Consider the following 25,578-nt stretch of genomic DNA (forward strand, 5'->3'; position numbering starts at 1 on the left):
ACCTATCAGGCTTCAATACAGTTGCCTGCCCATAAGCTACTAGTGTTTGAAATGCCCCACAGTACTCAGTGTTGTCTCCAGCTAGCTCTCTAGAATGGGAGAGATTTCACGTACATGTCATTCATATACATATATATCCAAACTATCCCAAGGGATTCTGCTAGCCTCATGGCATTGAAATTTCTCAGATATACCAGATACCTCTAATGGCATTAAGCACCTGTGTATGGGCAATTGTGTTGAGCCCTTATAATATAGATATCTACATCTCAAAGAATCAGCTCCCATGGATTCATTTTGATAAAAATACACTTTTTTTTTTTAATTTATTACTCTAGATGTCCTAGAATACCAAGACAACTGCGTAGGACTGCAGATAGGACACAAGACTTATGGGAGACACGCACTCATCTGGAGTGGAGGTGCTGGAGACAAGGCAGGGTGTTCCACCAAGTCTAGAATGATTCTAGAAACTGATGTTTAGGCAACTGAATCCTACCCCCATGTTGACTGAGTGTGAAGGAAGAAAAACAGTCACTTCACCTAACCTATTTTAGATTTTAGTTTTAAAATAAGATAGATTTTGCTGCAGATGTTCCTATTTCTACCCACTAGCTATAAAAGGAACTATAATGGTTAGTCCAAGTATAGGTGTTGGGGTTTTTTTGTTTGTTTGTTTTCTTTTTCTGATCAGTTCCATCCTAAATGTCTAAGATCTCTGTGTTATCAGAAGAGGAACAGTTTTCCACGCTTTTCCATGCTTTTTCCACGCCTGCCTCCCTAGGTTTAGGCACCCTAAACAGACAGGTTTGTTCTGTACCAGATGCAGAAGTGTTTAGCTTATTCAACTTATTATACAGGGAGCTTACTTTAGGAGAACACCTTTACTATATACTGAAAGTATAGGTGTGAATTAGGTTTTGAAATGAGGCAGACTGCAGACTACCATGGTTCCTAAACTGGATCATATAATCTGTAGATTACAAATGTATTTTGTCAAAGGCAGATATTAATCTAATTCCATGTTCATAAGTGGAAGCAGGTTCTAGTCAAACAGGGAAAAGGGATGGAAACTACTGTTTTGGACTGCAAAGTATCTCTTACCCTTTGTCACAAGATCTATAATATTTATTTTTCTTCTTCTGGATTCTACACTCTTATCCTAGCATTTCACCTGTTCATTTTAATAAAGTTATTGTATTACTGTTTTCAGAAACCTTAGACAAAGTCAGAATTTGTTAAGATACTTTTTACTATGCTTCTGGTTGAGATATTTAAAATATTAAGATATAGTACATCAACTGGTTTTGTTGTTTGTCATGATTGTGGATAGTATCTTGATTAACAATTGTTGTAAATAGAACGTATCTCAAAATATCCTAAATTCAGACGTAGATGTTGTCAGTGACTGATTTTTACTGCATGCTGCTGAACACTTAAACACTTACTAAAGGAATGTGATTAATATCTAGATTCTTCAGAATACTACCGTTGAAGATTTTAAACATTAAAAAGGCACTATTTTATCTTGTAGGCAATTTAGTACAAGGCTTTTTATGAAGCACATGGCCATTTGCAAACACTGCAGATTATGAAACTTCTTTTTAAGTGTAAAAAAAAATGTATCCCTCAAGAAAAGGAACTAAGTGGATAGCTTTCGAAACAGTTTATGACAAATATGAATATGCCTTTGGCATTATTATGCAAGACAAAGAAATGAAAGCGGAGGTTAATTATAACAAAACAATGTTTTCCAGGGAACAAAAATACAGATTCACAATGAGAATGTTAGCATAATCCAAATGCCTCATAGCAATGAAACTGAAGATAATTCTCCAGGCTGTAGCTTTTAATCAAGTGTGGTTTAAATTATGCTTCCATAATCCTAATATTCACTTTTTCTTCTGGATGAAAACCTTCATTTAAAATAATTCTAGTAATTGTAATTTTAGAAAAGTAAAAGAATATTCTTCAGCTAATTAATTCTAAAAGAGACTTAGATACATGAATATACACCTTTCTTATCTTCAAACGTAACTGATGACTAAATTAAAATTAGAGAGTATTTTGGACAGTAAGAATTGATTTCCCAAACTAATTCTTCTGAATATAAAGTCAAATTTTGCTGAAGAAATTTCCTTTAACTGTCTCTATAGACATGCAATAGGAATACACGTACCCCTCCAGAGTGAGACTGAGCTCTTAGGATTAATTGCTGTATGCAGGTGCCTACCTTATTTCCTTAAATGTGTTGGGAGCTCAGAGTGATTAGAATTATCATCTCAGTTTAATTCATGCAGTTAAAATGAAACTTTTGGGGTACTGTTTGTGCACTACAAAATTGGAAGTCTGAGGCAGAAACTACATACTACAGCATTAGCAACTTCCAATAATATTAATATTACTTACTCCTAGCATTTTGGACCAGGACCATAATAGGAAATGTCATGAGATTCATTTTACTTTACAGTGCAATCACACAAAGAGTATGACTTCCTTGGAATTTTTTACCTACTCATATTAGGCAATGTGTTTTTCTAATTTTGAAAATAACTAAGAACTAAATCTAAATCAGAACTGGTTCTCTGGAACACAAATCTTTCTTCCAGTTTCCAAATAACTCATAACCATGATTCCACTTTGGTCCTATAAATTCAAAAAACACTTTTATTTTTCTCTCTAACTCTTCTAAATTAGACATATAGTGGTGGAATTCTTCCAACTTAACTTTAGCCATTAAAAAGTTACTATCCAAGTTATCCATCTAGGTAATAATCTTGATGCAGCTGCACAATGTCAGGCTACACATCCAGTCAGGTGTCATATCTCTAACTTTATTAGAGTTTATTAGAGTAACTAATTATCAGAGTAATAATTAACTAAGTGTGTATATAGGTTAGGTTTACGGTTGGACTTGGTGATCTTAAGGTCTTTTCCAACCTAAATGATTCTATGATTCTATATACATTTATATACACGCACATATACACTTATATATATAAGTATATATATACCTTTCAATAAGTAACTAATTATTGGATTAACTAATAACTACTCTAACAGGTATTACCTGTATCAGAAAAATTCTAAGAACATATGAAACAATACTTTCCCGAGAACATCTTCCCCAGCTGCCAAAATTCTGTTTTTAGGGGAGTCACATTTTTATGTTTCTCTTGTATTTTATAAAGATTTGATGAATTTTTCTTCCGTTGCCTAGTAAGACAACTAATTCTGTAGTTTAACTATGTATTTTGCAGGTTCTTGAATGTACTGCTCAATAATTTCATTTAATGTCTCGTAAATTTTTTCTTAATAAAATGATGAAAAACAGTGTTCCCTGTTCAGTGTCTCCCTGCTATCTTCTGTCTGTCAACCTGTAAAGGTCCAATTTATACAAATTTTCTTTACATTAAAACGGATCTCTTGGATACCTCTCTTAAAATGGGAACAATCCCATTCTGGGGGTAATTCTCTCTCTCTATTAATAGTAGAGAAAGCATAGACAGCTAGCATAGACAGTTTAAGCTGCAGAGGACTGCAAATGTAAATATTGAAATAATGCTTATTGTTTGTTTTTATAAACAGTACTTTGACAAACAAAATATTTTCTATTATATGCCACAGTTCAATCACATTTCATTTCCCTTTGAAACATTATATGTAATATTATTTTAGGTTATTTTTACTTCTGTTTACTTTTTTTTAGAAAAAAGGGAACTATTCATGCATTTTCCATTTGTATTGCAAGCCTCAGGAGTTTGGCAGTGTGTGAAACAGGAAGATAACCGACAGCACTTCAGATTCAAGAACTTAATGTATCACAGAATTGAAACCAGACAATATTGATAAAGCTAGAGGAAAACAAATAGCTACAGTGAAGACAAAAATGCAGTCAGACAATGTAATTTCTGCTCTAATTAGTGTATTATTTCTACTTAATTAAAAATAAATGTTTAATTTACATTTAGAACTCAATGAAAATTCTGTGATGAAACTTAAAAGGGCTTGTCTGTTTTAAAGAGTAGGTATGTGTAAAAGTAGGGTTACTATCAAACGAAAGGCTTTCCACAGTTTCGAAAACTTCTAAATGAGCCTGGTCAGAAAATTGGGTGAGCCTGCATCAATGTTTAGTCTCCAAGTAAAATGGATAGGTTGTGGTACACCTCAAAGCAACATATATCTTTTTACTTCATTTTAACTGTGATGTTTTCAAATGGTAATTCTATGAAGACTAAAAAGCATACTTCTGAAAATTCATGAAGTGAAAAGAAAAAAAAAGGGAATCAGCTCCAGTAACATACTCAGTGATACTGTTGGATATTCTCTGACACCTTATAACTGTGGCATGCTAAAAGTGTCGCTTTATAAAGAGTGAGTAAGCTGACCCATGCTTCTCTTATGTATCTGCAGCATTGGCTATGTCGTACAGACACAAAACTGGTGTATGGATTTCTTTCTAAATTATTGTGTTCTTAGTACTGGGCTTATCTACAAACACTTTCAAACTTGTTGTCCAAGGTACCAAGAGCAATTAGAATTTCTTTCATTCAGGTTATTTTGTATCTCAGTGCCAGCCCTATTAATATTATCAGGTATATCACTAGAACCCCTATAGATTTTCCAGCCTTTCAAATGCTGCAGGATTTCCATCTGTCCAATGGACTTCTCTATTTACATTCTTGGATAAATAAAGGAGTCTAGCTTATTTTCCTTAACAAAGGCTGGGAATCATTTGCTGTATAATTGTCAGGCTCAACTGAAGTGTAACTAAAGCTTCTCTTCAAAGATCTCTCACCACATGTTCTCTACCTATCATTCCCTGTATTATTTACTATTTTGTAGGTTTAATTGAGGCATTTCTTACACCCAGATGGCTTGTTAGCCTAGTATTAAGTACCTCTGTAAGAGACTAAACTTGGGGTTTCAGTGCTAAGATGATGTACTGAATACTTCTCTGCTTGGTGGATGTTTTGGCATGTACATACTTCATGTTGATATTTCAAAACATCTCTCATCATATCTAGCAATTTCTAAAAACAGGTGAAATTTCACGTATGTGAGTGGCAACATAAATTTGGCATCTCCTGCAAAAAAACATACAGAAATCTTCTGAGTGAAATATATATAAAAATGTATGTGTGTTTGAATAAAAATGCCTTTTCTTTAAGTTCCAAGAATAGTAAATTGGATGTAATTGGATGTAGCTTGTTCTTTATTCCTTTGCTTTATTTCCTTACCTTTCTAGCAATACCATAATATAGCAGAATGGTATCAGAGCTTACTATTTATCTGAAAGTGTTTTCTCATTAAATAATTATTGTTTGAAACCTATTGCACACTCAGAATAAACAATATATCTATGAAACACTATCATATTTTGACATGCATAAAAAAAGCTCCAAATAATTCTTCACTGTTTCTCAATATTCTTATTTCAAGATAATTTCCCCCTATATTTTCATTTCAGCCATGGAATTAACGAACAAGAGAATACTAGTTCACAGAATCATTAAGGTTGGAAAAGACCTTTAAGATCATCAAGTCCAACCATCAACCCAACACCACCATGCCCACTAAACCATGTCCCACAATGCCACGTCCACACGTTCCTTGAACACCTCCAGTGAGGGTGACTCCACTACCTCCTGGGCAGCCTGTTCCACTGTGTTACCACTCTCTCAGTAAAGAACTTTTTCCTAATATCCACTCTGAATCTCCCCTGGCACAACTTGAGGCCATTTCCTCTAGTCCTGTTGCTAGTCACCTGGGAGAAGAGACCAACACCCACCTCTCTGCAACCCCCTTTCAGGTAGTTGTAGAGAGCGATAAGGTCTCCCCTCAGCCTCCTCTTCTCCAGACTGAACAACCCCACTTCCCTCAGCCGCTCCTCATAAGGCTTGTGCTCCAGACCCCTCACCAGCTTCGTTGCCCTTCTCTGGACACACTCCACCACCTCAATGTCCTTCTTGTAGTGAGGGGACCAAAACTGAACACCGATTTCGAGGTGCGGCCTCACCAGCGTCGAATACAGGGGCACGATCATTTCCTCAGACCTGCTGGCCACAATATTTCTGATACAGGCCAGGATGCTGTTGGCCTTTTTGGCCACCTGGGCACACTGCTGGCTCATATTCAGCCAGCTGTCGACCAATACCGCCAGGTCCTTTTCCGCCAGGCAGCTTTCCAGCCACTCTTCCCCAAGCCTGTAGTGTTGCATGGGGTTGTTGTGATCCAAGTGCAGGACCCGGCACTTGGCCTTGTTGAATCTCATACAGTTGGCCTCGGCCCATCGATCCAGCCTGTCCAGATCCCTCTGCAGAGCCTTCCGACCCTCGAGCAGGTCAACACTCCCTCCCAACTTGGTGTCCTCTGCAAACTTGCTGAGTCACTCAATCCCCTCATCCAGATCATCAATGAAGACATTAAACAAGACCGGTCCTAAAACTGAGCCCTGGGGGACTCCGCTTGTGACCAGCCATCATCTGGATTTCTCTCCATTCACGACTCTCTGTGCTTGGCTGTCCAGCCAGTTTTTTACCCAGCAAAGAGTGCCCCTGTCTAAGCCATGAACCACCAGCTTCTCCAGGAGAATACTGTGGGAGACAGTGTCAAAGGCTTTACTAAAGTCCAGGTAGAAAACATCAACAGCCTTCCCCTCATCCACTAGGCGGGTCACCTGGTCATAGAAGGAGATCAGGTTGGTCAAGCAGGACCTGCCCTTCATGAACCCATGCTGGCTGGGCCTGATCCCTTTGGTTGTCCTGCACGTGCCCTGTGAGCACCCTCAAGATGAACCTCTCCATAATCTTCCCTGGCATGGAGGTCAGGCTGACAGGCCTGTAGTTTCCTGGATCCTCCTTCCAGCCCTTCTTGTAGATCGGCGTCATGTTGGCAAGCCTCCAGCCATCTGGGACCTCCCCTTTTAACCAGGACTGTTGATAAATGATGGAGAGTGGCTTGCCAAGCTCCTCTGCCAGCTCCCTCAGCACCCTTGGGTGGATGCCATCAGCCCCATAGACTTGTGAGTGTCCAGGTGGCATAGCAGGTCGTTAACTGCTTCCTCCTGGATCACGAGGAGTTTATTTTGCACTCCATCCTTGTCTTCCAGCTCAGGGAACTGGATACCCTGAGCATACCTTCAACTGATTATTCCAGAGATATCAACTTGCCTTGTTTCTCAAATGGCCGAAAATCTCCCATCCTTGATTCACAGATGCTTAAACACACTTTCTGACTAATCGAAGTGCTTGCGTTCTTTCTACTTCATTACTCTGCTGTATGTCAATGCACCTGGCTATCAAGTAATCCACTTTCAACTTTAGCACCTTCTGGAGAATACTGGAGTCTCGAATGAGATAGCGGAGGGCTCGCAATCCTGCTGCTTGCACCTCTTTTGCTTCATTTAGTAAAGCTAACCTCAGGCATATTATGATGCTGTCATATGTAAAACCTGGACTCCTTTGCCTTTCATGACCGTCTCCCAAGGGACCCTCTCAACCAGTGTCCTGAACAGGCCGAAGTCTGCCCTCTGGAAGTCCATCATAGTGGTATTGCTGACCCCTCCCCTCCTTTCTTCACCAAGAATTGAGAATTCTGTCATTTCATGGTCTCTAAGCCCAAGACGGCCTCCGACCATCACTTCTCCCACCAGTCCTTCCCTGTTCATAAACAGCAGGTCAAGCAGGGCACCTCCCCTGGTAGGGTCCCTTACCAGCTGTGTCAGGAAGTTATCTTCCACACACTCCAGGAACCTCCGGGACTGTTTCCTCTCTGCTGTGTTATATTTCCAGCAGACATCTGGTAAGTTGAAGTCCCCCACAAGAACAAGGGCTTGTGATTGCAAGCACCTCAATGTCTTTCTCGTAGTGAGGGGCCCAAAACTGAACACAGTATTCAAGATGTGGCCTCACCAGCACCCAGTACAGGGGCACAATCACTTCCCTACTCCTGCTGGCCACACTATTTCTGATACAGGCCAAGATGCCATTGGCCTTCTTGGCCACCTGGGCACACTGCTGGCTCATATTCAGCCGGCTGTCAACCAGCAGCCCCGGGTCCTTTTATGCCGGGCAGCTTTCCAGCCACTCTTTTTAAGTATAAAAAATTGTTATTGTGACCATAAAACATATACTTCTTTTTTAGATTCTTCAGTGAAATTAGAAGAGGGACAGGAAATCCTGGTATACACTTTGCTTTCTCAAGAAGCAGTTTTATATTTAGGAAAGTCAATAAATATAGTGTTTTAATGATCACAGGTTAAAAAAAGGAAAAAAAAAAGTCCTTCATTATTGTACTGGACCTGGCTATGATGGAGTTAATTTTCTTCACAGGAGCCCGTATGGCTGTGTTTTAGATCTGTGACGAAAACAGTGTTGATAGCACACCAAGGTTTTAGCTATTGCTGCTATTGCTGAACAGTGCTTGCACAGCATTAACACCTCAATCTGGACCTCCAGTCAACTGGGGGTGGGCAAGAGCCTGGGAGGGAACGCAGCTGGGACAGCTGATGCCAACTGACTAAAGAGATATCCCACAGCATATAACGTCACGCCCAGCAATAAAACTGAGGGGAGTAAGCAAGAACTGGGTGGGGACTTACCTGCCAGCTGGGGTCAACCCACCACAATTATAATTTAGGCAAAATTAAAATTTCAGCAGTACTCTTTTAATAGAAAGGTGTACGACTCATTTCTGCTAACACTAGGTTCTGTCCACATTCTTGGTTTGCAGTACTCATATCTGACCTGCATTGAATTGCATTAGTATCTGGAAAGTTCATAATTTTATATGTAGTCATGTCTTCTTATCTATTATTTTGTAGAATTTCCATTTTCTTAGATGTGTCACACTGAAATATGCTCCCTTTCCTGAATTACCTTTTATATAACTGCACTGCCTAGGGGCCTTTGTCACAATCTAGGTCTCCCTTGAGCAGTACAAACACTGAACAAAAAGATGAACTTACCCCAGACACTTTCAACCTAAATATAAAAGAAGATACTACAGATTGATGCAAGAAGCCTCATTTGGATTACAAAAAAGCAGTGAGATGCTTTTCAGACATTTATGGGGGAAAAAAAGAACAGGAGGGATAAAAGAGGTGAAAGAGATTAATTATTTCAATTACTTGGTACAGGTTATAAAGGCCCTATCGTAGCATACTTATTTGTAAGTACAGAAAGATTTAAATACAAACCAATGAATGTGGTGGACTCACTGACTTGGAGCTTTTCAAAACAAGAAGTCATTTTATAGATAGGGACTAGGATAAAAAGGCCAATGGACACACAGACAACAACAAAATTTTTAAAACTAAAATTCTTTTTGGACTAATGCAGCTCAAAAGAAAAGTGATGAAATGTTATCTCAAAAAGATGGATAAAAATATTTATATAAAATGTTGCCTAAAAATATCAGAGAGGTCAGGTTCTGTAAAAACAACATAATCATATTTGTATGTGTGTGTGTGTGTGTGCACCAAGAAGGGTAGAGCTTATCTGATTTGTACTTGTGACTCCATGATAGCCCTAATCTTTTATATGCGCAGGCTTTAAGAAATAGATTTTACTGATACACGTCGGGTTTTTTGCACTCTTATGAGCTAAACAGTAGAAATCTCCAACTGCAAGTGTCAAAAGGCAAATGCAGATGAATTAGCTAAACTGTGAAATATGGAATATGTTATTGATTAAACAAGTAACTCTGTCACACTATTCACAATTGGCAGACACTTCACAAGGAAAAAATACATAAAGTCAGTATCATGACTGAAAGGAAGCTGAGGACCTTTATTATCTAACTCTTCCACCAGGGTATGTCTCATCACAAGCATTGCCATCACACTCTCTAAATGTGTTCTGAAGGGGCAAAAAATAAGAGACAACAAATATCAGCTTCAATCTTATCTATGTTTTTGATCCTTACATAAATATTTTTCACATAGTATGAAACAGTATGACTTAGTAAAAGATCAATAAAAAGTCAGATGTAACTAAGAATTTACTGTTTATTTACTGTTAAAGCTGGTAAGGCTTTATATTTCTACACTGACAAACTGCAGAAGAATTATGAAGCTGTATAGAAAATATTATATAGCTTTTCCTTGGAATCAGAAACATTTCAGTGGATTCAAAGGACTTTTCTAATATTTAAAAAAAATTAGAATAATAAGAGGAGGACAAGTCAGCAGCGTAAAGAGAAAATTCAAAAATTGAAAAAAGAGGAAGACATCCAAGTAACTGGCTACATGCTAGTTATTAAAAAAAAAAAAGAAAATAATAAGAAAAAAAATTCTTCCATTTCTGAATTAATTATTTCCTCTTACATCAAAATTGTACTCTTCTTGTTAGGTTATTTAGCCTTTTTGCCCCAAAAGGTGAAAGTTAAGCACACTTTTCCTGTGAATTTATATATACCCACAAACACGTTTATTGTGATGCTCAACATGTTTGTTGTACTTGGTGCTTGTATTCTGTATGACTTCCAATTCATTGGAATTACATACAGTCCATTTTCAAATCTGTAAATTAAATAAATTAATGATGATTTAGCAATAAATATTTTTGGACTTGAATATAACACCAAAGGTAAGTTCAAATGGCAAAACCAACATGCTATCCACTTGCTACCACAGCAAAAAATACTTTTCAGATAGCATTCCTGTATGCATACATACGTACTTAGATGTACACATAAACACACACAAACTCACACACTGCTGTGTGTGTTTTATGTATTGTACTTCACTTGAATAAAATCTAAGGGGTTTTAATACTGAAGGTTGTTTTTTGCAAGCTTTTAGTCTAAAAGGTACATTAAAAAGCTTCAGAAAACTTCACTGGAATAAAGTTATGCCCAGAATAAATACTTTGGAAAACCCTTCCCATAATGTGTGAATTTAATAATAAAAAATCCCTCTTCATATCACGTTGTGTACATGATGATTATTAGCTTGGGTGATTCAGAGAAGCATGAGTTTTCAACTCTGTCGTTTCAAATATGGGAGCACATTAAGCAGTTAGAAATTATGAAAAGTCAGAAAAACGATACTGTTCATTTGATCCCCTTAAGAAAAATAAAAAATAAGAATTACACTTCTACACTATTTTTTTTAGTTAGTTTTTAGCTCTGAAAGTAAAATCATACAAAACAGATTTATTCTTGATGCTACATTTTTGGGGTAGTGAATCTATCTGGAACAGGTGATGCAATCCATTTTTTTTTTCCAGTATCACAGTGGCTAGGAAAATGTTGGAAGCTAATATAATGTGTCACATCCCTCTCACATAGCACTGACAGCATAAGCTTGTAGCAGATGGATTACAGCACATGCCCATTGTGAATGTTCCTAATGTTCTCAGTTCTTGCATGCAGCTGAGACATGAGGTAGAACTGATCTTTTTCCTATTATTATTAATAAATGAGGCAGATTAGTATAGGTTATACAAGTCTGGTAATGTTACAGAAAGAGTGGATATGCTCCATGAATTTGAATATTTTAAAGGATAACACATAATATAATATTTTAAAAATTATTAATTAACACTAGCAATGAGAGAATAATGTCATGGGAAAAATATATTGTAGCTTCTGCCAAACTGACTTGTCATTTTAAAAAAATAATGACACAATGGGGTTTTTGACAGTTAGGAAAAAATGCTTTTGCTATAGTACAGAACAAATGGTTGAGATAACAAAACCCATTACAGTCTATAGGCACAATATTCTGAATTTTTTTCAGAGCTTTCTGATTATTCAGAGGGAAATTAATTTGTTACATCCGTGTGGTTTTTGATTAATTGTTGCTGAAATCTGCACAGCTGGAAATGAAGTATGAATTTCCTTTTTACCTTTATTTTTATTAAGGGCAGATTGTTCAGTGCTTAGAATCAGAATTTCAGAAGACTACTGAGGATGTTTTTTTCAAAAAATTCAATACCTACTAGGTTCTTAAACAGGGACACAGTCTAAAATTCTCAGAATTTAAGTGTTTATACTGTGACATCATCTGAAAGATTTAAAAATAAAAATAACCTTGCAAACTTCAGCACTGATCCTGTTGAATTACTGATGCAGTGTATGTTTGTTCTACTTGTGAAATACTTCAAAAATCAGATCAGGAAAAAGAAGATGCTGAAAGTGTTGTTGAAGTACCAGTGAAATATGACTTAGATAGTGTAGTAGTTAAGTGTTTAGAGACAGGGTAGACATATGTCTTGAATTAAGCAGTGAAGTTGAATATCAAAATTAAAGCTGTTCATCCTATGGATAGAAAAGAAAGACCTGCATTTAAAGTTACTTTTTAAAGATCACATCACTTTTTAACATTTGCATTGCTTGTGCTTTCCTCTTGAGTATAAGTCTTCATTAACCTCAAATACATAATTAAATTACCATAAGCTTTATAGTTTTGTTGAAATTATTCTTACTTATCAGTAGTTTTGATATACTTCAGTTTAACTTCCTTGGTGTTTTAATCATTTAATACAACTTTGCACATATCCCAATTTCAATAACCATAAGTTGAATCTCAGGTTTCTATTCTATTTGCATAAAGAAGACATCATTTCTGCTACTTAGAAGGAAGCTGATAATCCATTCTTCAAATGTTAAGCTGCTAAAGAATCTAGGATTTGTAGCTAGAATGTTTAATCTCTTTCAAAGACAAGTTCCTGGAGCACAGGGGATACCTCTGCGTAGTCCATGTCTAGGTTTTCGACAGCTTCCAACCCTTGGGTATCTCTTATGGTTTCTTCAATATCACTGTTTTCCAGAATAGGAAAATCAAGCAACTATAGCTCTATAAAAAAAAAAAAAAAAAAAACAATATGAATTCAAGAGTGAGAGCAAATATGTACCACTGAATTCAATCTCTTTTTATTTTTACTGTGCTTAACAGTGATATGTTTACATATGAGTTTTCCTATTACCCCATGAAGTCCACACATCTGTGTTTCAAATCATAGCTACAATAAGACTATTGTGTTGGGAAGCAGGGGGAACCACAAAGTGGAAGAAGTCTTTGCTCCACACTGTCATCTACGCATATCCATGTTAGAGTTCAAGTTGTTGATTTCTAACCTGATTCTGTGCTCTTTCGTCATGAGGTTTTCAAGATGCAATTGGACAGGGTGCTAGACAATCTCATCTAGGCTTCCCTTTCCATGAAAGGTTGGACCAGGTGATCTTTTGAGGTCCCTTCTAACCTGACCTGTTCTATGATTCTATATACTACCCATTCACCTGGTTTTTGTGCTTTCCACAATAGATGAAGTATGCTGAAAATGAGGGTTGGTTTGTCTGAGGATTGTAGCATGACAATCCATAGTCACAAAATTACTGATATTGACACAGAGGGTGGGAAGGATTCACCTCAGCTAGCTATAACCGCCTAAAAATTACATGTTTATATTTGAAGTACCTATCATCTTTACAATCATGTAGAAATAGGCACTTTAAAAGCGCAGTCTATGCCAACTATGCTTTTAATTTAGACATCTCAGTTAAACCACAACACACTGCTCTTCATAAACATCTTAGGTTAGCATATTTTTAAATTCATCTTTCCAAATCAATGAATACTGATCACTTTTTCAATGTTCGTTTCTCTTTTTCTAGGAAACCGAAGGACTAAAAAGATGACTAATAATTTTTGAAAAGTTTTTCTCTAGCTGCTTTACTGAAACCTCCATTCCTCGGATGTTTACAGGTATAAGAAAAGTTCTTACATCTATAGCTGTTAGCAAGATTGTGTCATTTTCTATCTAGTAATATTTTTGTCTTATTCCTTCTAATTAATAGTTATGTAATGTGAGCATTGCTATTGTGTTAGATAAAGAGAATAAGCATATATTGCATTGGATAGTCTGATTTATGGACTAGCCCTTGCATAGAAGTATTAGCATACATGAATGATTTTAATTAAAACAAAAAGTCTATTTTAGGTTTCTGGCAATCGAACACGCAAACTCAATCCCTACTTCTGTTCTCTAAGATTTCTGTGATGGAGTTGTAGCTCTGTATTACATGACTGGTTGTCTTTTAAAAATCAGTTTAAGACTTGTGAAAGCTCTTAGAATCACAATACTGGAAAATTAATCTCTCTATCAACGGAACAGATACAGCAGGGGCAATGATGGAGTACAGTCTTTAACATGTGGTCCAAGTCACTTTTTATCCTAACAAATTCAAGGGCAATAGTTACAAGCTGCTGATAATCTTAAACAAATGGCACAGTGCAGAGAAATGTAACTGCAAAAGTAGTACAATTTTCTTGCAGTAATAAGCTCTGATTTTGTGAACTTCCCAAACACTCTTAGTATAGTATAAAACATAAACACACAGTTCAATATTCTCATATCTGTGTAATGTAAAAATAAACAAGGAAACAAAAAAACCCCACCAGACTCTGAAGCTGGCTACAAAACCATAATGGTTTAATTTACCAAGGAAGAAGTTTCATACCAAAAATGCCACATCTTAATAAAACAAAGTGTTAAGGAAAAATAAAAAGAAGCAGAATGTAACAAAAGTTTAGAAACCTGTAGTATCTTTACCTTTTTGGTGACCTCTCTTGCACCTGGTAGACTAAAAAAGAATAAGAAATATGACAAGGTAAATCATGGCCCCTTGTACTTTAACATCCTGTCACTGGGAAAAGTACAATACAGAAATTTGCAACATCCAGCATTTCCTTGGTCTTTTCTGACATATTAAAATGAGAGAGGATATTTTGTCTGAAGGAGCAGTCGGTGTTTAGAGCAAAAGGTAATAAACAGACAAACTCTAAGTACATTAAAACTCATTTTAGATTTAAAAAGTTCAGATGTCATTTCAATGACTAGGACCTCGTAATCTTTAAAAACTGAGCAGTCCTTTCATTGCTGTTAGCATTTCACTATCATTAATAGAAATGGATTATATATGGAACTGTGAAACCTTAGGGTAAAATAGCTGAAGCAAACATGCTGTAAAAAAAAAAAAAAAAGGGAAAGTCAGAATAAAGTTTGCCAAGCTGAGCCTGGGGACAGTTTAATTCAGATCAATGAGACCTTTAAAAGTGAGGGGAAAAGCATCAAGTAATAAATTAATAACAAAGAGGCTGCATTTTCAAACCAGTTTAGGAGGACCTGAAAGTCTTTGATGTAATTTCTGAAAGAAATGAAGGATCAGATTTGCTAGCAACAGCACTCACATCATACAGGAATCACTCTAAACATAAACAGGAGAACATTAATGAAAGAATCTCCAACATTCATTATCCCTAAAATGGATTTGAACATTTAGAGGTTTGTTCTGTAAAAATTTCTCCAAATATTTAACCATTTTAGATACTGAAATCAGTGTCACTAACACTTTTTTGCATTTAGGGGTGTCTGCACTGCTTTTCTCAATTGAATGAATGCTAATTGGTCCTGCTAAAAATAACAATCAATCCTATTATGTTCTTTCTTTCTATTTTTTTTTCATCATTGCAGAAACACTAAGCACACAAACTTAAATGACACTGCCAGGTCCATAAACTCTACTGCCTATTTCTTCACCTGCAAGCCAAGAGACAGTAGCTGCTTCTGGAGGAGACAGGCCACAGACATGTTACAAATCATTTGACGCTGGATCCCAGTCCAAGCCTCACGTGGCATGCTATAGCTCTAAGATGTGATTATAATGTTTTGTATGTTTCCTTCACTATAAAATATCTGAAATAGTAGTACTGAGCAAATCCAAGTGTTGTTTTTATGATAGAAAACTAAGGACATAGCTTATATGACAGTGTTGTATAAGGGTGCCAGGATTACTAGAAGGACACTGGAGGATTTTGTAGATTGTGTGGATACAGTCCCAGTCATAAGAAGATTGTTTTTTTCCACTGGAAACCTGTTCTTTAACTTAAAAATGTAGTCTGGGAATCAACTAACACTCATACAATATGAATGGTAAGGTGATCTGGGTATGGAAAGCTAAGTTCTTTGGCAGGACAAGTAGATCTTGTGATATTGACTTCTTTGCCATAAATATATTTTTGCTTCATTACTTAGGAATTAGTCCTTTCAATGAATAGTTCCTAAATGTGAAAAAGAAACAGGCAATATATGATCCCATCTAACCAACCTCAGACACCATTATATACAGAAATTTGTAAGTTTGTCTACTCTGAATATAGGTCAAAGAAGAACCCCTCCTATTTAATTTTCAATTTGTAATGAATTAAGGCTTTCCATAAACAAAATGTCCTTTAAAGTTTGCAGTGCAAAATACTCTGGTGCTGTGGCCTTGGATCTGCTCCAGTTATTTTCAGTACACTGAAATGAGCCGTGGAAGAGCGCCAATTCTACAGCTATTTGTTACAGCCCTCACTCACATACTGGGAAACAGGTTTGTGTCTTTGTCCAGCTGGTACTCAGCTGGTCATAAGCTGTAGAACAAGTTCAACAAGAATACATATAGAAAGAGACCTGTCTTAGAAAATATATGAGTCTGTTCTTGGACAATATATTCTCACAGCATGTGTGAAGGTGCATTCAACTCCATATTCTTAAACAAGACAGACACAGGGCTAAACCTGACAGTACAGTTGCTTACCACTCACCTATAATAAAATAAACAGGTTCCTTAAATGTCTTTTTTGTTTCCATAAAAACTACCTTAGAATTACAGTCGGTGAAAACAGAAGAGATTGCCATTAGCAAATCATAGACTCATAGAATCGTTTAGGTTGGAAAAGACCTTTAACATCATCAAGTCCACCCGTTAACCTAACACTGCTAAGTCCACCACTGAACCATGTTCCTAAGCGCCTCATCTACACGTCTTTTAAATACCTCCAGGGATGGTGACTCCACCACCTCCCTGGGCAGCCTGTTCCAATGTCTGACAACCCTTCCAGTGAAGAATTTTTTCCTAATATCCAATCTAAACCTTCCTGTGGTGGCTTGACCCTGGCTGGATGTCACGTGCCCACCAAAGCTGCTCTACGCTCCCCTTCCTCAGCTGGACAGGGAAGACAAAATATAATGAAAGGCTCATGGGTCAACATAAGGACAGGGAGATCCCTCAGCATTACCATCATGGGCAAAACAGACTCGACTTGGGGAAATTAGTTTAATTTATTACCAATCAAAATCAGAGCAGGATAATGAGAAATACAATCAAAAAAATACCTAAAAATACCTTCCCTGCACTCCTTGCTTCTTCCCGGGCTCAAATTCACTCCCGATTCCCTCTACCTCCTCCTCCCAAGTGGCACAGGGGAATGTAGTCAGTTCATCACACGTCATTTCTGCTGCTTCTTCCTCCTCACACTCTTCCCCTGCTCCAGTGTGGGGTCCCTCCCATGAGAGACAGTCCTCTACGAACTTCTCCGACATGGGTCCTTCCCACAGATTACAGTTCTTCATGAACTGCTCCAGCATGGATCCCTTCCACAGGGTGCAGTCCCTCAGGAACGGACTGCTCCAGCGTGGGTCCCCTGCGGGGTCACAAGTCAGCAAACCTGCTCCTGTGTGGGATCATCTCTCCACAGGTCCACAGGTCCACAGGTCCTGCCAGGAGCCTGCTCCAGCGTGGGCTTCCCATGGGGTCACAGCCTCCTTCGGGCATCCACCTGCTTTGGCGTGGGGTCCTCCACGGGCTGCAGGTGGATATCTGCTCCACCATGGACCTCCATGGGCTGAAGGGGACAGCCTACCTTACCATGGTCTTCACTATGGGCTGCAGGGGAATCTCTGCTCCGGTGCCTGGAGCACCTCCTCCCCCTCCTTATTCACTGACCTTGGTGTCTGCAGAGTAGTTTCACATATTCTCACTCCCCTTTTCTCCAGTTGCCCTTGCGCAGTTGCTTTTCCCCTTTCTTAAATATGTTATCCCAGAGACACTACCACCATCACTGATTGGCTCTGCCTTGGCCAGCAGTGGGTCTGTCTTGGAGCCAGCTGGCATCGGCTCTATCAGACACAAAGGAAGCTTCTAGCAGCTTCTCACAGAAGCCACCCCTGTAGACCCCCTGCTACCAAAACCTTGACACGAAAACCCAATACACCTCCCCTGGCGTAACTCGAGGCCATTTCCTCTTGTCCTATCACTTGTCACTTGGGAGAAGAGACCAACACCCACCTCTCTGCAACTTCCTTTCAAGTAGTTGTAGAGAACAATAAGGTCTCCCCTCAGCCTCCTCTTCTCCAGACTAAACAACACCAGTTCTCTCAACTGCTCCTCCTAAGACTTGTGTTCCAGACCCCTCACCAGCTTCGTCACCATTCTTGGACACGCTCCGGCACCTCAATGTCTTTCTTGTAGTGAGGGGCCCAAAACTGAACACAGGATTCGAGGTGCGGCCTCACCAGCGCCGAGTACAGGAGGACAATCACCTCCCTGGTCCTGCTGGCCACACTATTTCTGATAGAGGCCAGGATGCTGTTGGCCTTTTTGGCCGCCTGGGCACACTGCTGGCTCATATTCAGCCAGCTGTCAATCAACACCCCCAGGTCCTTTTCTGCAGGGCAGCTTTCCAGCCACTCGTCCCCAAGCCTGTAGCATTGCATGGGGTTGTTGTGACCAAAGTGTAGGACCCGGCACTTGGCCTTATTGAACTTCATCCAATTGGCCTGGGCCCATCGATCCAGCCTGTCCAGATCCCTCTGCAGAGCCTTCCTACACTGAAGCAGATCAACACTCCCACCCAACTTGGTGTCATCTGCAAATTTACTGAGGGTGCACCCCATGCCCTCATCCATATCATTGATAAAGATATTAAACAAAACTGGCCCCAGTACTGAGCCCTGGGGAACATCACTTGTGACCATCTGCCAACTGGATTTAACTCCATTTACCACAACTCTTTGGGCTCGGCCATCCAGCCAGTTTTTTAACCAGACAACAGTGCACCTGTCCAAGCCATGAGCAGCTTTTTTCTCCAGGAGAATGTTGTAGGAAATGGTGTCAAAGGCTTTATTAACGTCCAGGTAAACAACATCCACAACATTTCCTTCATCCACTAAATGGGTCATCTTGTCATAGAAGGAGATCAGGTTAGTTGAGAAGGACCTGCCTTTCATAAACTCATGCTGACTGGGCCTGATCACCTGGTTGTTCTGTACATGCTGTGTGATGGCACTCAAGCTGATCTGCTCCATAATCTTCCCCGGCACTGAGGTCAGGCTGACAGGCCTGTAGTTTCCCAGATCCTCCTTCCAGCCCTTCTTGAAGATGGGCATCACATTTACTAACCTCCTGTCCACTGGGACCTCACTGGTTAGTCAGGAAAAGAGAGGGATTTTGCTGTGAAAATACACCTCTTTTCCAGGGTCAATTGTTTGGTGTTTAATAATTCTTCTTTGCACGTTGGGGCAATGTAGGTAGAGCCTATCTCTCCCTAAGTTAAATTACTTTCCTCAGATAATACTGGGTCCTTTTTTCATTATGGTCTGTGTCACTAAAAGTCTAGCAGAGAGTTTCTTGTAAAGCAATATGATATTATTGACTTGCACAAGGGAAAACAGGCTATGTGCTCTGTCAACTTCCGTTGTCTACAGAACAAAATAATTGGTATTCCTTTGCATTGTTTAAATTTTACTGTCTTTCAACTTCCCCTTGAGTTTCTTTTCTTTCAAATTAATTAGATTTCTCTCATATTTTTTTTCCTCTAGGCTTGACTTTAATATTAATAAATAAAAACATCAGGTGCAAATTCTTCTGAAAGGAAGCTGAATATATCTGCAAAAATGGGCATGTGGACATTAAAATTGCAAGGTGATTGCCCAGACACATGAGGAAGTAAACAAGCTTGCAAGGACTGGTATAAAAACTAGGTCCACATCGATTCTGCTATATACCAGTAAATATGGTTTCTGCCATTACTAGTAAAAAGCCATGAGGTTTGTATTGACCTGGTAGTGCACTCAGGGCTTCCCCAAGCTTGCCTCGGCCTGATCTAGCTTTAGTGAACAATAGCAGACAAAGGGGGTTGATATTAGCATTTATAATAATATGAGGGTATTATTAATTAGGACTATGAATGATAGTGCTATTGTAACAGGATTAATAATAATTGCTGCATTTTTATTATGCTGTTAAAATATTAATTGAGCTGTCAATAAATTCTTAGCTCCATATAAATGTGTTTTTTTAACCAACAAATAGATTTTGAGGCAACTTTGTAGTGAATATTTGTAGGCTCATTTTAAAAGTATAGCTTTAATGGACCTTCATTCAGGTATGCATTCAAAGAGCGCTTAAGTTCAGCCATGATATAGTTCTTGGAGCTTCTTATCTAGAATTGACATTACACCTCATTCAACAACATTCATCAATGTCAGAAGCTTTACTGCACCGCTTAAAAAAAAATGCCACTAGCCCTCCAGCAATCATAAACCTTGAGAACGTCTTAGATTTCAAATATATGACATTTTCCATCTAAATTTCAAATGTTGCTGTATTCTATACGAGAAAAACATCTTATCAACTATTTTAATATATATGTACTCAATGACCTAGAAGCCTAACAGACGTGCGTCATCAGACATATATGGAGAAATCAGAAAAGCGTACTTATTAAAACTAAACCATATCGATATCGGGCATGGTACAACTTGTTCAAATATTTTTTTTATTAAAAAATGTTCATAAAATATTTGTTAATGTTAATGCCTTCCAGCTTGCTTGCATGCAGGGAGCTTCCTTGCTTGCACTTATTTTGCTTTAAAGAAGAGTAATCATGACTGAAACACAAACCTTTCCAAAATACACACTTCAGTATTTGGCTATTAGGATAATAAGGAGAAATTTAACAGATTAAAATAGTTAGAAATCTGATTTTTTGGACATGGTGCTGAAACATCACAAAAAAAATGAAAAGGTGTCTTCTGAAATACTTTGAGCAGTTAATAAATATTTTTTCTTTTGAGGAAAGAACTGTATATTTTTTCCAGTTGCAGGTTCTCTAGATATGGAATATGTCCAACAGCAAAAGACTTCTGACCCAGAAATGTAATGTTCTTTTATGATTTAAATTCAAGTAATTAAACAGTCTTATTAATTCTGCCAAAATGTTTGACTTTACCTCATTTCATTTGCCAATGTGTCACTATCCTATGCATTATTACATGAAGAAACACATTAAAAACTTGTAGCAGACATACAAAAGAATTCTTACAGACTTGCTCTTTTTGACATAAGTGGCCACAGAAATGACTATCAAATACTGTTAGATGAAGTTTAGTTTGATTTTGGTTTTAGACATTAGTAATACTGAAATGTTGATTTCTATTCTGTGGGTGTGAATACATTTTTTCAATTTGTTTCCAGTGAATCATTCACCCACTAGAATTTATTTCTGTGGAAATATCAGGTTTTTCTTTCTTTCATTGGAATGATTGCAAATTTTATCTGAAAAAATATTAACTATTAAATATGCCATATTTTTGAACTATTTTATTTGAATTGAATTGAATTTGAATGATGATGATTAAACAATTAAATACTAGATACCTAAATACTTAAGTAAATTGATTTTGACCCTGAGTAAGTTTAAAAGAACTTGCAAAAAAAAAGACAATCTTGTATGATATATTGCAAAATACAGTATTGCACGCAAGTGTTGTTTTTACAAAGGAATGTTAGAAATACTCATTTTTTATATTTGTTCTAAGGTATGGTATTCCTGGAAATGCACCCCTTCAGATTAGAAGTTTGTATGTAGATGCACCTTGTGTCCAAATCTTAGAACAGATACTTTGCTTGCAGTGTTACAAGTTATACTGCCGTTCATCATACAACAAAGTGTACGAATTCACTGTTAGATCCGTGTAACCCAATACATTCCATCTTTGCCTCTCAAAATTTATTTCATCATAGAAATACGCAGAGGATCCTTGCAGAGTCTTTATTAAAGAGTAACAAATAGACTGATTTTGTTTAACCATGGTGTCCTCTTTATTCACTGAGGGGGGTCACTGGATTTTCCTGTAAGCAATAGTAACCATAATATAATGAAAACAACAACCTTTTAAGTAATGGAATACAGCAAGTTTTTGTTTTGGTTTGGGTTTTTTGCAATAGAAACACTGATTCTCTATGGATGCATGGATACCTCTAGTGTAACTGTGGTTGACAATCCTGGAGAATGGTGGGATAGGTGCAGTATAGCCCAGGGGTATAGGCTGATCATGAAGGACAGGCAAGGAACAAGTGGAGAGAGAATTTTCCTCTCTATTTGGGACCTCTCTCACCGACTTTAAAATTAAAATGAGCATATGTCTGTTGAGAGTATCCTGTTAAGCTATATTCTGCACAACCAAGAGGAGATAGTGGATAAGGCCTTATGAAAAACGAGTAAAAGAAGTCTGACAATTGCTTGGAGGGCAATGTAATGTTGGTATCTAGGTTTCTAAACCATGCTAACAGCAGTTTGCCAGAAGGACCAACCAAAGGTAATGCCTGCTTGATCTGCTATTCACAAGCAGAAGAAGTGGTGGTGAATGAATCACAAAGGACAACACTGAAGCAATCATGAAGTGATTGCATTCGTGATCCAAAGGGTGGTTGGGTGGTTGGAAAGGCAAGCAATTGATTGGTGGTTGTTTTTTGAAGCATATTTGTTGAAAGCTCAGGACAAAATCATCCTGTTGTAAAGGAAAACTAGCAGTTTTTGCAAAGGTCCTCTTAGCTAAGCAGGGAACATTTTCATCATCTAAAAGATAAAAACAGCACATAGAAAAAGTGGAAAGAAGGACAGGCAATAAAAAAAGGAGTAAAAGCATTGCTTGTGTATTTAAGGACAAAATCAAGAAGGCCTAAGCTCAGCTTAGTTTAAAACTAGCTAGGGAGAGTAACAGTAATGAAAAGGGGTTCTGTAAGAATGCCAGTTACAAAAGCAAGTTTAGGAAAAACATGTACGTTTTAATGGATGGGGAGAGAAATGAGTGACTGACAATGCAGAAAAGCTCAAAGTACTCTGTGGGGTTTTTTTAGTTTGATCTTCACAGTCAAAGCATAGTTCCAGTCTTTTTTGTATCAGAAAAGTTAAGGAAGCAGGGAGACACTTAACAGTGGGAGAACAAGAAGACAGAGACTACATGAAGAAGCTTGATGTGTTCAAATCCATAAGGTTGGATGTATTTCATCCATGAGTGCTTAAAGAGCTGGCTGACAGGATTGCAAAACTGCTGTAGGGAGGTTCCTGACAAATGGTTTAAGGCAAATATTATGTTTCTCTTTAAGAAAGGCAGGAAGGAGAACCTGGGGAACTATAAGAAAGTCAGATTTGCTTATTAAGTCACAAGGTATGTGCTCTTGGCATCCATTTCCAAACACATAAAAGAAGGTAAGCAGGATTTACCGAGGGCAAACCATGATTGACCAAACTGATAAATGATTGACTATGTGGATGTGGGGAGACTGACAGATTCAATCTACATTGTGTAGTAAAGCTTCCACAGTATTGTCATTTAAACTGAGAAAGTATGAGCTAGATGAATGGGTGTTTAAGTAGGTTGATACACCAAAATCAACCACTTAATGATCATCTGGCTATCATAACAGTCAGAATAAACCTCAAGGAAATTTGAAAATAGACCAAATAAAGTCTGGAATAGGGAAAAGAAAAGTTGACATGTTTGCACGGGTTTTGGCTGAGCCAGAGTTAATTTTCTTTGCAGCAACTTGTATGGTGCTATGTTTTGGATTTGTGATGAAAACAGTGTTGATAACACACCCATGTTTTAGTTATTGCTGAACAGCCTCAAGGCCTTCTTTGTTTCTCATGCTGCCCCACCAGTGAGTAGGCTGGGGGTGCACAAAATGTTGGGAGGAAACAAAGCTGGGACAGCTGACCCCAACTGACCAAAGGGATATTCCATACTGTATGACAACATGCTCAGTAATAAAGCTGGGGAAAGAAGGAGGAAGGTGGGGAGTTATGGCATTTGTCTTCCCAAGTAACTGTTACGCTTGATGGAGTCCCGCTTTCCTTGAGATGGTTGAACACCTGCCTGCCTACGGGAAGTAGTGAATGAATTCCTTATTTTGCTTTGCTTGCGTGCACAGCTTTGCTTTACGTACTAAACTGCCTTTATGTCAGCTCATGAGTTTTCTTGCTTTCACCCTTCCAATTCTCTCCCACATCCCACTGTGGGGGAGTGAGTAAGCAGCTGTGTGGTGCTTAGCTGCTTGCCAGGGTTAACCCACAATGATCCTTTTTGGAGCCTAACATGGGCTTTGAAGAATTCAAAAAAATTACAGATGTGACTAGAGTGTGCTAGATGGAATTTATAGCTGTTATAGCTGTTTAGTTGCTAATTGGCAAACTCCTGTGCTTGCCACGGGGCTTGTTTTCCTTACTGTATATTAGACACTAGTGCTTGTTAGTGGCTGCTTTTTGCTTTTGCTGTTTGCTGTACCATCTATTATCTTACTCTGCCATACCTGCGAGCATTCTGATATCAGCAATGGCCAGGCACCTGGGCTGGCCAAGGCATTGCTGCTGTTCCTGTGCTGCTATACTGGACGGGCTGGAGCTCCAGTGTGAACACAGGTCGAAGGGACTGTGACCTGCGGATAAGTCCATATGGGAGCAGGTACACCCTAAAGCATCTGTGGACGTGGATAAATCCACACCAGAACAGGTATAGCTCAAAGTGTCTTTGGCAATGGATAAGTTCACACTGCAGATGTGCACCCCTGAAGAGACTACGGCCATGGATAAGCCCATGCCACAGCAAGTACACTTCAAAACATCTGTGACTGTGGATAAGTCTGTGATACAAACAGATGCACCCCTGAAGGGACTGTGGCTCATGGATTAGTCCATGCTGGAGCACGGGCAAGGGGAGGAGTTCAATGCAATGTTAAACCCTATAACCTGGTCCAAAGGGACCAAGGGTGAAGATTGTAATGGATATACTTTTAAACTGTTGAAACCCATGATTTGAGTCACATGATATAAAAAGTACTATAGCAGGAACCACCTGAACCAATGGAGGACAAACCTCACAAGAAGCAGTGCAAGTGCAGCAGTAAACAACTTTGATGGATTAAATCCAGAAGGACCTTGATGAACTTGATGACTGAGCCAGCAGAAACTTCATGAAGTTCAGTAAGGACAAGTGAAGGTCTGTACACCAATGGCAGATTTATTCATTTATTATTAGTCATCTTTACAGGCTAAAAAGTGACTGGGTGGATAGCAGCTCTGCTGGAAAGGACCAAGGATTACATTGAATGCCATGCTTTTTATAAAGCAACAAAGCATTCTAATTGGGAATAAGGCAAACTACAAACTGGACTACATTTGGATGGGTATCATCAGCAGATCATGCAGATTACCAGGGGACTTGAATACATGATATATGAAGCAGGTTTGAGAGAGTTGGACCATTTTCAGATGTTGAACTGGAGGTTCAGGATTATCTAATAGTTTCCTACCAGTATTTGAAAAAGCTACAAAAATAGTGTCAACAAATTCTTCTTGGTAGTAGCAGATGTTATAACAATGGATAATATCCACAGATTCCAGTTTGGGAGGTTTGGACATTAGGAAGAAACTTTTGTACTAGGAGATTTGATGAGATCTGAAGATGTTGC

The sequence above is a fragment of the Gavia stellata genome, chromosome 1 (assembly GCF_030936135.1).
Source record: "Gavia stellata isolate bGavSte3 chromosome 1, bGavSte3.hap2, whole genome shotgun sequence".
NCBI lineage: Eukaryota > Metazoa > Chordata > Aves > Gaviiformes > Gaviidae > Gavia > Gavia stellata.